The sequence below is a fragment of the Rhinolophus ferrumequinum genome, chromosome 3 (genome assembly GCF_004115265.2).
Source record: "Rhinolophus ferrumequinum isolate MPI-CBG mRhiFer1 chromosome 3, mRhiFer1_v1.p, whole genome shotgun sequence".
Lineage (NCBI taxonomy): Eukaryota > Metazoa > Chordata > Mammalia > Chiroptera > Rhinolophidae > Rhinolophus > Rhinolophus ferrumequinum.
The window spans coordinates 83,670,164-83,688,154 of NC_046286.1; positions in this window are offsets into that span (position 1 = coordinate 83,670,164).

Below are 17,991 nucleotides of genomic sequence, written 5' to 3' on the forward strand. Positions count from 1 at the left end.
GAAATGACCAACGACTCTCAACACAGCCTTGTAGTTCCAGGCATGTGTTTCTTCTGGAGCCAGACTTCCAGGGTTCAAATCCCAGCTCCACAATTTGTAGTTGTGTGACCCTGGACAAGTGACTTACCCGCCCTGTGCCTACTTTCCACATCTCTGAAAATGACACACTGGTGGTGCCTACCTCATGTCGCTGTTGTGAGGATTAACTTGAGCTGAGAATTATAAGGTGCTTAGAAAAGTGCTAATATGGTAAGTACTACACAAGCATTTAATAAATAATGAGACCTAAAACCCTTGTAGTTCTGTGGACATATTATCCAAAACCCACAATAGTTTTTTTAAACCTTCATCTCAACTCTATGTTAGGGTCTGTTCATTTTGGATCATTCATATGACCACCTTGTGAGTGCTGCCATGCTGTTTTCAATGCCCTCCTGTACACTTGCGTGCTGTGTGAACAGAATCTCTCAATAGAAAAAAAATAGTGGGAGATTTTAAGCACCTCCCAGCTCACAGTGGAAGAGGCAAGCTGAGGTCTGAAGCTCCAGTGTGTAAGCAGGCTGTTCCAATGTCACGTACAAGTAGATGGGCAATGCAGATCCCATCTTTGCACGTACTCATTTGCATAGTGGCAAACACACGATGAAAATATTTTCTCCCCATTTTTTGCAATAATTGGATTAGACACCTGCTTAATACACATTGAAAAATTGCTACAGTATGACCCTATCTTCAAGTGAATAAAATAGCTTTATAAAGCGACACTTCAAAACTCAGAAGGGGGCACTGTCCAGATATCTGAGCAGATGCAATGAGGTTGGCTGGGGGGCCGCGGGGGAGTGGAGAGAAGCTGGATGCTGTCTGTGTGAAGAGCCATCTGGTGCTGCCAGATGCAAGCACCAACCAGGGAGGAACAAGGCCCTCCTCCTTCCTGCCTTCCCATCTCTCTGCAGGGTCCCTTTGGGCAGAACTCAATAAGGAGATGACACAGGGAAATAGGGTTTTCAGAGCCCCAGCCCAGAATCTTAAAATAGAGTATAAACAGGTTGGTTTGGAGCTGAGAGATATTAGTTTACTAACCACTACAAGTAGTAAATACGGATTCTAATACCTGCCTCATATACAGATTATATATGTGAAAGTACTTATAAAATGTGTCCTACGTTGAAAAATAACATTATTGAGAAAGTGTTTCTGGGCAGGTAGTAAGGGGTTAATTTTAAGTCTAGGGTTTTAATATTTTGCTTTTTAACCATGTACGTGTATACATGTACACACGTGGGTAAAGTTTACTTTCACTTTATGCATTAACTTTGGAGAAGTGTAAAACTGTTTTGTTTCAGACATTTGTAACCAGGGTAAGAGATGGGCAATGTCCTGAATACAATGGCTGCGTGCAGGAGAGCCCCCTGCCATGTAGGGCAGCTTTCCTAGGCTAGAAAAATCTCATGTCCTGGGTCCGGGAGAGGAGATACCTCAGGCTTGCGGCTGCACAACTGGTAGCCTGGAAGCAGCTGGATTATGCCACAGGAGTGTGCACATATGTAACATTGCTAGAATAAATCAGCATGAAAACTTCTGTGTTTATGGTGGACATTGATATGTACACGAGTATTGTTATCTGTTTTTTCAGAGTAATTTAACCACAAAGTCCCTCAACCATATTAATATTTCCATTTCTATTGATTCATTTCACAGAAACAAGTTCTGTATTAACATGTGAGTTGTCCCACAAGAGCTTGTCACTAAATTATGTCATATTTCTTTGAGAACCCATGAGCTGTTTTCTTTGGTTTTCCAAAGATACATCCATTTTGTATTTCATGAAATGTGGATATATTACAGATTATATTGATTTACTTATTCAACAAATAATAATTGAGGGCTTACCACGGACCTGACCCAATGCAAAGTGATCAAGCAAAAAGTTATGGTTTTTGACCTCCTGGAAGTTACAGTCTACCACAAGAGGCAAGAGGTTAATATATAAATACACAAACACGAAGGTATTCTATGAGGAAGAATTCTATGAAAACAGGGGCAAAGAGTTTAGAAACTTAGTTTAGTGTGTATGTTTAGAAAGGACCCTTGAGGAAGTGCTAGTTGAACTAAGACATAAAGGATGTATAATAAAAAACCAAGTGATGAGTGTGTGGATGGGAGGATTTCTTGGCAGAATTGAAAGTAGAGGAGAAGGCTGTGCAATGGGCAAGAACCTGAACCATTGGAGAAGCCGTGGGAAGCTCAGCATGACTGGAGTACAGCGAGAGGTCCCAGTGAGTCTGGGGTAAAGTCAGATCTGGCATGGGTTTGGATTGCTGGCTAAGGTCAACTGGAAGCCTTTGGAGGATTTATCCAATGTTGTCACCCCTTTACTTATGCGTGAAGAATGGATGACCGGGGAGGAATAGAAAAAGGAGTTTAAAGGCCACTGCAGTGGTCCAAGTAATGTCACCAGGTGTGTGTCTCCAGGGATTGACATTCACATAGAGAGAGAAATTACAATGGCTTGGACTCAGGGAGAGTAGTGAAGGAAACTGGAATTCGATTTGAGATTTAGTTGGAAGGTATAATCTGTAAGGCTGAGTTAATTATTGCATTTAGAGGAGGATAATTCTGGGTTCCTGCCTTGAGCAACTGGATGATAGAAGACAGAGTCCCTAAAAGAAAGGAAGAAGAATGGAGAGGAGGCCAAAAAGGATGTCAGGAGTGAAAGGCATTGTATAACCAATCCGTATAGGCATATAATACTTAAAAGAACTGCACTCCCTCACAAAAAGAACCCATGCACCAACAATCAGAGCTAAATAACAGACCAACTTATGAAGATAGTGTCTTTTTACTAAAAACTGAAATTTCTGCCGGCAAAAACTTGAAGTCGGGCCATGAGTTTTTCTGTACAAAGTTACATAGGTTAATTCACAACCATTTAAAATAGTGAATGCCTCCTGGCTTTAGAAGTGGGAAAAACAAAATAATCTCTAGAAAAAAAATGACACTACCTTAAGACGTACACAAGCCAGTGCTATGGGGTCAACCTGCTTATCACAAAGTCATAGCTATAATCTCTTTGAGAACAGAGAGCTTTCATTAGAGATGATCTGTGACTTCTGAGGTCTTGATTCAGAAAAATGGCAGAGCCAGAATTAAAAAATAGGGGGAAATAAGAGTTAAATTCTTCTATGAATTGGGACAGATGATCAGAATAATTGAGAAGACAACTCCCTTTAGGCTTCAGTGATCCCACCTGGATGGCCAAGGTCCCCAGAGTTGTCGCTTTGCTTCAACTGTTTGGATGTTGTCATAGGCTTTGCAATAATGTCTCTGGAATTTAGGTAGACAATAAGGTCATAATTACAGGCCCTCCTTCAAACAGTCTTCCCTGTAGACTCTGAAATGATGGAGAAAAACTTTCTAGTATAGCTAACTGCCAAGAAAAAGAAAAAGTAATCCCTCCTAATCTGCTTTTAAAGGTATTTCCCCAGTATTAATAATGATAGATGAAATCATTAGCTCCAACTGGGAAAGGGTTTTAAATTCAGAAATTGCCACTCACTGAAACCGACCATAGAATGCATGGCTTCTAACACTTCATTTTCAATGTATTTGGGTTTTGCAGAAACTATTTGTCACATGAAAATCCTAGCCAAAGATGTCTGCAGGTGAAACAAAAATAGGGCAATGAGAAGTTGGTCTTTGACACACCTGAACTCTGTTTATGGAGATACTACTTAATAGCTCAGAGCCTAGACTCAGGAGCCAGACAATCTGGGCTTTGAATTCTAACTCCCCTCCTACAACCACCAAAGTCCTTGCCACGTGATCTTAAGCTAGGTACACCGATACTCTGTGCCTCAGTTTCCTCATCAGTATTAGGGTAATAATATATCCGTTCCTAAGGTCTTATATGGATTAAGACACCTTCTATAAAGAGCTTCCCATTGTGTACTGCTTAAGTGTGAACATAAACACGTATACACTGGGTAACTGGGCTGGAGGTGGTGTTTGTTTGGCTTTTAGTTCTTCATAAATGAACTGCAGGAGGATGTGGTGACTTGATAAATGGGGCAACCCTAAGAGCAAATGTTTGCACCTAATTCTTTTTAAAAGCATTCTTGGGTTGTGTTAGAAACTAAACACAGAGAATATGAAAAGACCTATCTTGAAAAGGAATTGTTTGGATCCTTCTAACTATTAATTCTAACTTAGCTGATAGTGATATCCACATTCAAGACACTTATCCCATTTATGTATTATTTCAGGAACTTGGAAAAGCAATAAGTCATGGCTCATATTTTAACATTAATATTTATCAGGAACCTACCACATGCAAAGCATTTTGTGAGGCTTGTGGAAGGAATGCAAAAATCCTAAAATGCAACTGCTTCCACCAAAGTAACTTATGGAAGAGGTGACTATATATATATATATATATATTAAGAAAATAAATGAATCAAACTGGGTGGTGGCAGCGTTGAATGTACTAAAATTAAAGCTTTCCAAATAATAATGCTGAAGTTATAGCCCGGCAGCCATGTTTAAGCCCAAAGAATATGCCAGAAGTAGAGAATCCTCCTGGGTCCCAGGGCAGTAGGTTATAGGCAGGAAAGCAGGTCTGACAGGAGAAACTGCTTTTCATTCCATCTGATGCCATTGCAGTGGTGGAAGGGCTACCTGGCTGGCACACAGTCATTTTTTGGAGCTTATTGATTTATAAGAGGGATGAGGTACATGCCAAAAATAACTTGCTATTTCACTCTCTGCTTAAAACACTTAAATGTTTTGGACACTGAACTGTAAACTGTACAACTTAATGCGTTTTTCTCCACTGGGGGAAAAAAATAAACACTTTACTGTCCTTCAGGACAAAAGCCAAGCACATGAGATTGTTCATGACTTGGGTCTTTCCTGTCAGTATAAAGGTGCTTTCAGCTGCTAGTAATAGAACATTCAATCAACAGTGGCTTCAACAAGTGTGTCCAAGCTCTAACATACCTTCCATTCACCAGGGCTTTTTATGAAAATACACATTCTATTTAGGAGGTCTGGGGTAAGGTATGAGATTCTGCATTTTTAACAAGTTCCCAGATGAGGCAGATACAGTTGGTTTAAGGCCTACAATTTGAATAGCAAGACCTTTAAAAAGTGGAATTTTCCCTCTTTCATATAACAAGAAAGCTGAGAAATGGTTGCAAATTTGGTTCCGATCAACAGTCGTTGCTCTGGGATTGGCATATTGGGACCTGGCAAACTGTGGCCCACAGGCCAAATCTAGCCCATTGATGTTTTGAAAATAAAATTTTATTGGAACACAGCCTTGGCTCCTTTGTTTATATGGGGCCTGTGTCTGCTTTCATGCTAGAATGGCAGAGTTGTGATAGATACCACAGGACCCCTAAAGCCTGCAATATTTATGTTCTCCCAGCCACTTACAAAACAAGTTTGCCGGCTTCTAGCGTAGACGTTATTATTCGCTCTGGACGTGGGCCCATCACCTCTCCCAGACTCCATGAGGACTCTGTTGAATGGAGAAAACGCAGCATGGCTCCTTTTCCTCACATCCAGCCACCCACAACATGAAACTCATCTTCTAGCCACAGCACTTTCGTGTTTCCCCGAAAATAAGACCTAACCGGAAAATAAGCCCCAGCATGATTTTTCAGAGTGGCATCCCTTGGACATAAGCCCTAATGCGTCTTTTGGAGCCAAAATTAATATAAAACCTAGTCTTATTTTGGGGGAAACACGGTATTAGCAGTTCTTCAAAGGAATTGTACTTCATTGTGGCTTCAGAAAATGCCAAGTGTCTTTTGAGGACAGTGAGCTCACTGGAGCAGAATGTTTGCCTACAACAGTGTAAAGGCCTACAGCTGGGCAAGTCATAATGGGAGTGACACAGAGCATGGCCTGGTTCCAAGCAAAAGAATTTGGACTCACAAGTCAGTGGGGACATCCTGAAGGTTTTTAAAGTATGGCATCAAGTTAGTGCTTTACACATATAATTTTGTTAATACTCTGTAGAATGGCCTGTTGTATTAGTCTGCTCAGGCTGCCATAACAAATACCATAGAGGAGATAAGTTAACAAAAATTTATTATCTCACAGTTCTGGAAGCTAGAAGTCCAAGGTCAAGGTACTGGAACATTCCATTTCAGGTGAGAACTCTCTTCCTGACTTGTAGACAGCCACCTTCTGGTGTCCTCACATGGCCTCTTCTCTGTGCACAGTGAGAGAGAGAGGGAGAGGGGGAGGGGGAGAGAGGAAAGGAGGGGGGAGGAGAAGGGAGGGGAAAGGAGGGGGAGGGAGGGAGAGAGAGAGTCAGAGAGAGACAGAGACAGAGAGAGAGAGCCACCTCTGGTGTTTCTTCCTCTTCTTAGTGGATTAGGGGCCAACTCTTATCACCTCATGTAAAATTAATTACCTCCCCGAAACTCCCTGTCTCCAAATAGTCACATTGCGGGTTAAGGCTTCAACATATGAATTCAATTCAGCGCATAACAGCCAATAGAAAGAGAAATTTGGGCAAGAAGACAGGTTGGACCTCTAGTGAAACATTGGAGGCTGGCAACTGAATGAATTTAAGGAGACTATCTCTGAGAGCTGCGTTTAAAGCCTGGTGATTAGATACAGTTAACAGAAAAAAATGCAGTTGTAGGAGCAAGAGCTTTTTTGGGCCAATATGATGGCTTGGAATCTAGTCATTCTGAGGAACTAGATTATGCAGATAATGAGGTTATGCAGATATGCTTGGGGGATGATTAATTCAGCGCCCCTTAACTGAATGCTACCGAAAGCACCTTCAATCAAGAAGTTGTTGATACTGATTTTTTTTTTTTAAAGTCATCACAGCTTCCTCTTGAATCCATTTAATTATTTGTAAGAATGATCATCAGGTCCTTCATTGTCTAACCCAAGCACCCGTTAGTTCGGGTTTAAACCAAATTCTCTTATTCTGATCCTGTGGGGATGATTCTATCACTGCAATATGTTACACACACTATCTTCTAAAGAAATATTTAATGGATATTCATTTATGCATGCATTCAAGTGATAAATATAAACTGATTACAAGATATGGTTCTAGGCACTAGGGATTTAGAGGTTTCGAAAAAGGAGCTAACTCTAGTCTGCATTGGAAGTGAGCTTAATAGTTCTGTACTAAAAATGCTTATTCATTTTCTCATCTAAGCCTTCCCTTCAGTTTTCTTTAACTTTCAGAAAAGAAGATACAATAGCATTCTGAAAAGGATCTAAGTACGCCACACAAAAGTTCTAGAAGAGGCTGGTAGAGGAGATAGGCCAAGTGACATATCTCTGGGAGTTCATTTGACAGCCCTGCCAGACAGGAGGTGGCTCTCTAAGAAGCCAGGGAAAGCTCTGAACTGAAAATTGGGGTGCACACACTACACAAACCTATGACAATTGTGTCATGTTTGCAGTACTTGTGGAAACCATAGACTCATGCACCATTGTAAAGTTTCAACCCAGCCTGTCTTGTTTGGTCATTGGAAAAAAGAACAGGTGTCATGCAGGGTGTCATGCGGGGTCTCTGGTCCCGCTCCCCACATAAGAATGTAGGACATGGTAAGGCCAAAAAGGAACATCCAAGGAGCCATAGATAAGGAAGTCATACCACTATAGTCTCGCTGGCGGCTGGGTTGGAGACACAGGAAGCAGGAGCCGCACGATCTGCAACCCTCCATCCACTTCTATGCCAACTAAACTCACTTGCTAACTGCAATCCACTGCTTGCCAGCCACCATTCGCGCCTGCTAGCTTAGCCATGGCAGTTATATCAGTGGCTAATGGCTAACTGGTAACAGCTGACGGCCAACTAGTCACAGCTGACAACCATCCGATCACAGTTGATGGCCATTTACTACCCGAGTCAGCACCTTTCCACATGAGGCCAAGAGCCTGGAAACTGCACTCCTGGCTCTGTCACCACAACAAAGCAGAGCAAAAGACCTTCAGGATCCTTCTAGCTGTTTCCTAGGAGTTTATCATTTCTTATAATGTAGCCACTTTAAAATACTCTTTGAAATTGATGCTATGAATTCCAAACGTCTTTAATGATACAGTCTGTCTTTTGTGGGCCATAAGAACACTTGTGCCACTCTGCTTTCCCTCAGTCATTTTTGCAACTTCTTATCATGCATGCTCTGTTTTCAAGTAAAATAATCCTATCCCAGTGCCTTTTAACTATCACTACTTTATTTATTTATTTATTTAACTTTTTTTATTAGTTTCAGGTGCACAAAACTATGTACTAGTTAGACATTTATCATTTATATCCCTCACACAGTGATAACCCCCTTCCCCCATCCACTACCCCTCTGACATCGCGCACAGCCATTACATTTCCACTGCTTCTATTCCTAATGCTGTACTCCGCTTCTTGTAACTATATATGTATATAAAATTGTAGTTGACATTCATGATTGTTCAGCTTCAGGTGTGCAGTGCAGTGATCAGACATCTACATCATCCCTGAGGTGGTCTCCCTAATGAGACAAGTGTCCATTGGATACCCTACAAAATCTTTACATTATTGATTACATTCCCCAAACTGACTTTCGTATCCCCGTGGCAATCTTGTGGTTACTGACTGTGCTTTCTAATCCCCTCACCTTCCCCCTTATCCCCACCCCCCGCCATCTAGCAACTCTCAGTTTTTCCTCTAAGTCTCTGAGACTGTTTCTGATTAGTTCATTCATTTATTCTTTTCTTCAGATTGCAATAATCAACAAATATTTACTGTCTCCACTTGGCATGCGTGACCTTGGGCAAGTGCTAAGAGTTAAAGGTGAATGATATTTGGACACTGCCCTTAAATATTCAAACCAGCAAAGGACAAAGGACAAAGGACACAATTACACAGCTGGTCACTAAACTACTGGAACTAGTAAGACCTGGGGTGGAATTCAACTTCTCCACCTATCAGCTATTGCAAGTTATTTAAATTCTTCTAAGTTCCTGTTTTTTCTTCCACAAATGGGTACGATAATAATAGTATCTGCCTTATAGGCTTGTTGTGAAGAGTAATTAAATAATAAATGTAAAGTATGTGTCAGGACACATTGAAAGTGCTTGATACAAGTTAGTCTTACTATTTTTTATTATGATCATTATTTCCATAGAGAAGAGGATATTTAGACTTTTCCTTCTGAATTCCCCGTTTCCCGTTTTTGGTTTTTTTTTTTTTCCATTCTGCTTCATAACTGCATCAGGTTCTCCAGTTTTCTTTTAAGAGCAGAGGGAAAGATGCTCTCCAGAGGATCTGAGATCTGAGCAGAACCCTGACGGCAGGTGTGCAGGAGCCAAGGGTGATGATGACGTTATGCCTGAATTTAATCTGCTTTGGTCCTGTTTCCATCTTCTCATGGCTGATTTTTGAGAATCATTTGTTGTAGAAAAGGACAAAGAACTGCATTACACAGCCAATGATCAGTCTTGAGACATTTACTCAATAAATATTTATTCTGCAATTTCTGTGTGCCAGGCCTTGAGTCGGTGCTGGGAATAGATAAGTACAGAGGGCAGCCACAGGCTCTGATCTCCTGGAACACAGAACCCAGCAAACAGCAAACAAATACTTGAGGGTAAGCAGGGCTCTGACAGTGAATGGAGTGAGGCTCAGCTGTTAGGCATCACCTTGACCTTCCTCCAGGGACCACAACAGAAATCTCATGTGCGGTGTGGCAACTGTCAATCGCCCAAACTAGAAACCCAGGGTGAAATGAACAACTGAAAGTTTGAGATCTAAGCAAGAGATTAAACAGTAGGAAACTAAAGTCCAATTATATCATAGGTTTTAAATTGCAAAAGAATTGCAAAACAATGTGGGTGAAGAGACATTTTTAACCTCTCCAAACGATTTTCTGGCCAGGAATGTTAGTTCCCAAAAAGTAATCTGACGATGACATGGTGATTGCTGATGTTTCCTGTGCCCTCCCTCCAGTCTCAGGAAACCACCAATGGTGACTAAACTATGAATTGGACTCAGTGTGGCACAGTTGGAGAGCACCGACTTCATCAACTTGATGAATGATTGGAAATGCTCTGAATTTGCTAAGTTAGAAAAGCTGAGCCGGTCTCCATGAAAATGGTAGTTCTAACCGTCTCAGGCTCTGCAGTGGTTTTATATAAAAATAGCATCTGCTTAGCCATCTGGCCAGGATCTGATTGCCACCCCTTGAGATTCAGGAAGTCATGACGGTCAAATCACAGCTGAACACGGCTGGGGTGGAGGCGGGGAGCCGAGCCCTGCTGTTAGAACTTCCCTCCCATTGGAATGAGACAGGTGCTGGGTCAGGGCCCAGTTGACATCAGGTTCAGCCCCTCACATACTTTGTGATGGTAGAGGCTGCCTGGATCCACAGTTCAAAGATGTCACAAATGGTGGGTGAAGCAAACCTCCAGGCATCCCAGGACAGGCAAGGCTATGAGGACCAGCGGGCAGTGCTAAAACGAACTAATATTTGTTGAACACTTGCTCCTTGTCTTGCAGAGATGTAAATTCCACTTGAATTACCTGGCAGCCACTGTGCTAAGTGGTTAACATGAGTGCAGTTCTGTAGGTTAGGGAGTGGGGAGAGGTGCGAGAAAAGTAACTGTCCTTGAAAGATTTAGATAAGAATTCAGAAAGTGAGACCAAGGCAAAGGTCCAGCTCTGTGAACGGGTGCCCTTGAAAAGAGGTTAGCGGTCTCGGGGGCCCCTGAAATTAGGGTCCATGTCAAGAGAGTCAAGACAAAAGAGAGCTGAGGGGAAGGCAAAGAGGGACTTGGAAAAGGTGTGGGAGATTAGAGGTGGGTTTGGGATCTGACTTCCAGGTTTCCCTCAGAAAGAAGGACAAGGAGGAAGGAGGAGAGAGAGAGAGAGAGAGAGAGAGAGAGAGAGAGAGAGAGAGAGGGAGTTTAAGAGAGAGAGAGAGACTCTCTCCTTACCAGCCGCTGAACCCCTGCCAGGCTAGGACAAGGGCTCAGGCTGCTCAAATGCTTCCTGATTCATGACTCTTGGGTTAGCAGCTGTGACTGGCAGAGAGGACAGGAAGGAGATGTGATGGGTGGGCGAGTTGTAAAGTTCAAGTCAAGAGCTGTCATTTACTGGAAAGGGAACACAGATTCCCATGCAAGACTGAGACACTTCTGAGGAAAAAAAATTAGGATTACCTCAGGCTTTTGCAGAAAATATACTCTCATTTTTACCAAGTAACATTCTTCCTTCCTTACTCCAAAAAATGTCCCTCCCTTTCCCATCCAGGATAGGCAACTGACAGCATAGCAAATCTGCAAGGCTGTTCGCCACTAGTGGGAAAGGAAGTGACTCCGGGGTCACTTAGGAAGCACAGCTGTACATTCGGAGAGTATGGCAGGCTGGTTACTCATCTGACAGCTCAAAAGAGTGAAACTGCCCCACAGAAAATAACAGGGACTCTCTGGGGCCCCCTCCTCACTCCTCACGCCCAAGGAGATTAGCAGACAGCATAATGGGGACTGCAGAGGGGACATTGTAGTCAAAACAGCATGGGTTTAGGCCTCTAATACTAGCTCTGCCAGCTCCTGGTTTATGAGATTTGGGGCAATAGTCCTGCTCTCTCTCAGTCCCTGCTCTGTCTGCATCCCTAAAATGAGGGGGTTGTATTTTATGATGCTGAGGAATGTCAGGATCAGATAAGATGATGAGAAATTCTTTCCTCCTCCTGTTCTCAGACACCTCAGCCAGAAACCAGGGCGTCATGGGAGACGCCTTGCTCCCTTGTTTCTCACCTCCTGCTATTTCCACTTCTTACATCCCTTGAATCCATCCTCTCCTCTCTCCCCCAATTGCCTCTGCCTTACGTCAGGCTCCCATGCTCTCTCACCGGGATCCTCTAGTTCTCAATGTCCATTTTTACCCTGTTTATGCATCGGCTCATCCATTCCCACCCACCATTAAATAGCTTCTACAGAGGAGTATTCTGTCTTTTTTCTCTGCATGGTCAGTGTCAAGCACGATAATATGGATGGAATAGGCTCCCCCCAAAATGTCTGATGAATGAATAACTTGGTAGAGGAATGAATGAATTGAACAGCATGTGAAAGCTTCTTTTTTACAAGATAGTGTATGAATGCAAGCTATTCTTTTTCAGTTCAATAAGCCTATATACTGTGGATCTGGCACTGAACTAAGTACTGAAAATATAAAGATGAGTTAGCTATAGTCCATGATGTTTGAGCAGGCTGGAGACCTAGGGAAGAACTGATGTTGTAGCTTTAATCTGAAGGTAGTCTGTAGGTAAAATCCGTCCTTCCTCAAAAGACCTCCAGTTTTTTCTCTTATTGTCTTCAACTCTTGGATGAAGCCCATCCACGTTATGAAGGGCAATTTGCTGATTTAAATATTAATTATATCTAAAATATATTTTCACAGCAACATTAGGCTGGTGTTTGACTTAACATCTTGGCACCAAAACCTAGTCAGGTTAACACAGGTACACAGGTTGTAATGACAGGTTGTAATGCACAAGGTATACTATCCTATGCCTACAAAGTAAGCTAGATCTTTCTTTCATGAGAAATTTCTCTATGCTCTTTAACATTTCAACTAACATTTGTTAACTGCTGTCTCTGTACATGCACTCTACTGGGTGCTTCCATTTGTATGTCATTCAATCCTTTCAACAACTTGTGATGCAGATATTGTTATCATCTTTGAAAGATGAAAGAGGCCTAAATAACTTGCATGAGATTCCACAGCTAATATGTAACAGAACTGAGGTTTGAGTAAAGGCCTTTCCATTTCAAGTTCAACGATAAGTTCTTTTTACTATCTCATGATGTCTTTAACAAACATCTAGCCTGAAGCCCTGCTTTTCCTCAGAGAAGCACTTATTTTGCAGAAATTCTGTAATCCCATTGATTTTATACCAGGGAGCCACTACCTACAAGGATGTGAATCAGTGTTCCCAGCTCATTTCATATTAGCTCTGCATCTGGGGGAGGGTCATGACTGGCCACAACCATATTGGGTTATACTGAGTCAATAAGATAAAGAGGAAGCTTCTCAGATATTACGGTTATAACTGACTTTTACACACACACACACACACACACACACACACACACACAATTGTCTTCTTAACTCTAGGCCAGACACATGTCTTTCTCAATAGAGAAGATAAATTGTTGACACTAGGATAATCAGTTAAGTGTCTACTCAACATATAAAAAATATCCTGCTTTAAACTTAATGAAATTAAGTAGAAAATGGATAGCAAATGAAAAATGCATTTTCTCTGTAGCTCCAAATTTTGGTAGGAGAAAAGACACATGATATGGACATGTGACTTCATTAAACATTTATTGATGGCCTACTAATGGCCAAATAATGTTGACCTTTTAAGGGATACAAAGTAAGCCGGACATAGTCTTCCACCTCAAGGACACAAAGAAAGGGGAAGAAGGGAAGAAGTAATATTTCTTCAGTGGTTAATATATGGAGTCATTTTATCTCACTGAATCTTCATAACAATCCCACGAGGTAGATAGTATTATCTCCTTTTTATAGAGAAAGAAACTTGGTCTTAGCAAAATGGAGTGATTTGCCCAAGATCATACAACTGGTAAATATCAGAGCTGGTATCTTAACCCAGATCTCTCTTTAAATCCAAAGCTCATGTACCTTACATTGGATCACATCGCAGAAAAGATAGATAGATAGATAGATAGATAGATAGATAGATAGATAGATACATATAGATACATATACTCTCTTACAGCTAGCATAGAAATATAACACTGAGAAGGGACCAAGTAAAGTTGGAGGAATCTGCAGGTGTTATTTAAAACTAACTTTAAAAAAAAAGATGGTATTTTTCAGGTAGAGATGAGAAGGAACATGAGCAAGACTTGGAAGAAAAAGTAGAAGCTATTTGGAGGATAAGAGTTGCACAAGCTCTCATGGAGCTTTAAAATCAGGATGATCATTCTAGAAATGGTAACTAATGTGGACTAGAGCAGAGCAGATTGGAGGATAGGGAGACCAGGTAGGAGACCTTTGCAAGTATTCTCAAGAGAGCCAGCAAGAATGGCAAGGGAAGTTTGATTGAGAGATAATCACAGAGGTGACTGTAAGTGGTATAAAATTGAAATCATTGACCAATGTGTTCAGACTACTGCAGAAGCAATGAAACCAAATTCGGATGATGGAGTAAGTGACCTGTACTCCAGGGTATCAATAAAGATGAAAGGAAAGCAGAGGGAAAGAGGGAGGAAGAAAAAGAAGGGGGGGATTTCAGGATTCGTCATCCTGGAAGTGGAGCAAATCTGAGTCGTGACCAAGTATAAGATGCGGCCTTGCTGGGAAGTGGCTGAGACAGAATGAAAACAGAGCTCATCTGAGAGTAAGAAACAAGAGGATTCTGCATGTGGAAGTCACCGTAGAAGTTAGCAGTGAATCATATGGAAAGGAAGTCAGTACTCTGGAGGTTGACACCGTCGAAAAAATGAGAATTAGTACTCAGAGTCAGAGGTAATTGGGATCTAGAAACAGAGTGGAAGGCAAAAAAAAAAAAAACCATCAGAACTTTACCATATGTCAGGAAAAGAAAATGTCTAAAAAATGGACAGTGCATTATCCTACAATCATAGGAGGTATTTCCATCAGAAAAAAAAAAAAATCAAAGACATCTCACTGCTAACTTAAAATTTGAAAAAAAAGAAATTTAGAATTCATAAAAAGAATTACAGTTTCCATATTTTCTGGCAAAGAATGTCAAGAAAGGCAACTAATGCTGTCAGATCAAATTGAAATGGCTTCTTTCACCTTTCCTTACTTGTACTGTGACCCACTCGGTCTGCTTGAACTCAGTAAGGAAGAGAAAAATAGAAGCTGAGCAAATTCTCTCCCATTTTTGTTGAGTCAACCGCTTGAAATGGGCTTGCATGTTCAAGGACACCTGGCCCATTTACATCACTTGTGAGGTCAACTTGAATGGGCAGAGTATTGGTCTATGTAATGTGCAAGAAGACATGCAGCCTGGATGAATACTGCTAATCAGCATGAGGTGTAAGAGGAAAGTCTGTCCAACATGGCACCATGAACCACATTCCAGCCTCATGACATGGCGTCAGGTTCCACGACTTGGTCAACAACTGTGCTCCAGTTGTTGCTTCTATTAACTACAGGGTTTTGCAAGCCTGGAACTTCCACACGCCCAGAGCAGATTGCTGAAGCTTTGTCTGGCATTTGTTAGTGAAGAGCTCATTGCACTGTCATGCATTCTCTAGTTTAGACTTGATTCAACTGTCACATAATTCAGGGGGCAAATGAAGAGCTCTGTGCACTGATCTTCACGTCATTTCAACTTTTCTATAGTTAATGCTCTGCCTGCTAGGTAATTCCAAAAGTGCTGCTTAATGATTATGTGGTAGGTCATGGCAAAGATATGAGTGGTATAGCTGTCAGTCATAAGGAACTCTGAGGAAAACAGTCCTGGTTGCTGGCAACTGACCAGCTGCATTTGCTTTGTGCTGACGTTACAATCTCATGTGGAAGTAATCTTGAGGTCAGTGAGTCCAATAGCTCATTCAAAGCAGCATTGTTGGAATATGGTCTTTCTGGCTCAGGGAGCTGGCTGCCTCTTGAGACAGGGCTATGTTACCAAAGCTGAAATCTGTATTAGGAGCTATTATTTATTGAGGGCCCACTGTGTGCCAGACACTGTGCTAGTTCTTTAAATGCATTATCTTGAATAGTTCTCACAACAAACCTGCAAGGTAGGTCTTCCCATTTCCATTTTCCAGATGGGAAAGAGACTCAAGTTCCATGGAGCTGGGATTTGAACCTGCACATGTGGGTTTGGAGGACAACAGAACCACTTGCTTTTCATTCATGTTCTATGCTAGTTCCCAGGCCTTGTGTAACTCAAAAGCTCTGTCAGCTCCTCTCTGGGGTGACATACTCATGAATCTACATCTTCTTTCACAATAGTATTAGTAATAATAACAATAATAGGTTTTAAAGTAATTTGCAAATAAATCATTTTCTTTTCACACAAGTCTTATAAAATAAACAGAACAGGGAATTGACAGTACAGTTTACAGCTAAGGAGCCAAGACTCAGATAACTAAAGTCCCTAAGTCACAGCTCATAAAGTGAGGAATCCAGGATTGAAACCCAAGTCTTCCAAGGAGGAGGCCAGTGATTCTCAGAGTGTGACACCTGGACCAGCAGCATCTGCAGCATCTGGGAATTTGTTGTACATGCAATTAACTCCTCAGAGTCCACTACAGATTGTTGAACCTGCCCCCAGAGGTTCTGATTTATTACTAATACTAACAATCTGTGGTTCAACAAGCCCTCTGGGTGATGGCAAGGCACGTTCAAGTTTGGTCTAGACCAGTGCTTCTTCCATTGCCCAGCAAGGGATCTCTGCAATGACTAGAAAGAGAAAAAGGGGACTGGTCTTACAGAATCCTTTATTCCTGAAGTGAATTTACTCAGTCGTTTCTTAAGATTATAATTGGGATTCTTGGTGTTGGAAAAAAACAGGTCTCAGCCCTAACAGAGGCAGTGAGTCAAGTCCATTGAACTTAATTTCCACTCAGTGACCTCAAAGGTGACAATCCCACAAAATGGAGGTTGCATTTTTTTCTACTTACAAAAATTTTATCTTATCTCTGCAACATTGCACTTGTGAAATACAACACCATCATAATCAAATGGCTCTTAGAGGATTTCTGTTTCTGACAGGGTGTTGACTATGGTCAGTAAGTAAAATGTTTTCCAACAGACTGTTTAGTACAAACTACTGATATTCATCTAATATTAAATCTAAGATGGCCATTAAGTGACCAGTGGAAATTATGGGATCAGAGAAATGGTTAGGAAAATGTACAATTAGAAAGTTGAAAACTGACAACTCTGACTCAGCAAAGGCCATCAAGATCAGTGAAAATATCACTTATTCAAACTCAGTATCCACTGAGGAGAAAGCATTGCATGGATCATAAGAGGATGACCTTTCAAGTCAAATGAACCTGGGATCTTCCTAGTGACAGCAAATTACCTGTCTCCCTTCATCCTCACTTTATGCATCTGAAAAAATTGGATCATATTTGAACACACTCAAAATGATGTCCTGAGAATTAAATGAGCTCGTATATGAAAAGCACTGAAGACATAGTAACTAACACAGAGTAAAGACCCAAAAGCTGTTAGCAATTATTTTTATGTATTGAATGTATACTCAACTTGTGCCAGGCATCTAGTAGTTCAGACACCAGAGATGTAACAATACTAGCCCATGACACTTACCCTCTGATCTTTCAGGTCTGACCCTCTCACTCCATTCTGGCAAAGTCTGTTTTTGGTTGGTTTTTAATGTGGCACTTGGAACATATCCAGAATTCACCATATAACCCAGTAGGGCGGGCACTACGTCTTTCATAAGTACCGTATTTTGGCAAATCTAAGATACTACCATTGAAAGATGTATCATTGTAGGTACTATTCAGAAAGCAAAAACACTGCCAATCATAATTGTAAGATGCTGTTGACTGTCAAATGCTCCCTAATTTCAATTCAAAGGTGAAAAAAATCTGTTTTAGAATTAATGTAATATGGTATTTTGATTTCCTCATCACTGCCTAGAATCTACAAAGAAACATTCTTCCTGGACTATATATATATAGATATACGTATTAACAGGATGAAAAGGAAATGGCTCATGAGGAGGGCGTTTCACAATAGACCGGACCGAACTGGCTTTAAGGGAAACTTACTAAGCCAGAAAATAAATAAAATATTGATGAGATAGATCCTGCACTGAGAGAACAGTAATTCCTGGGCTGCCTATAAGCCAAATCAAAATGACTGCAGCCAGGTCAGTTAAAGGTACATTTATTTGTTCCCTACTATTTGCCATTCACTGTTAGGTGTAGGGCTGCAGGCAAAATAACATTTATTCTCTGTAGGGGTTCACATATTAGTATAAGAGATAGACACGT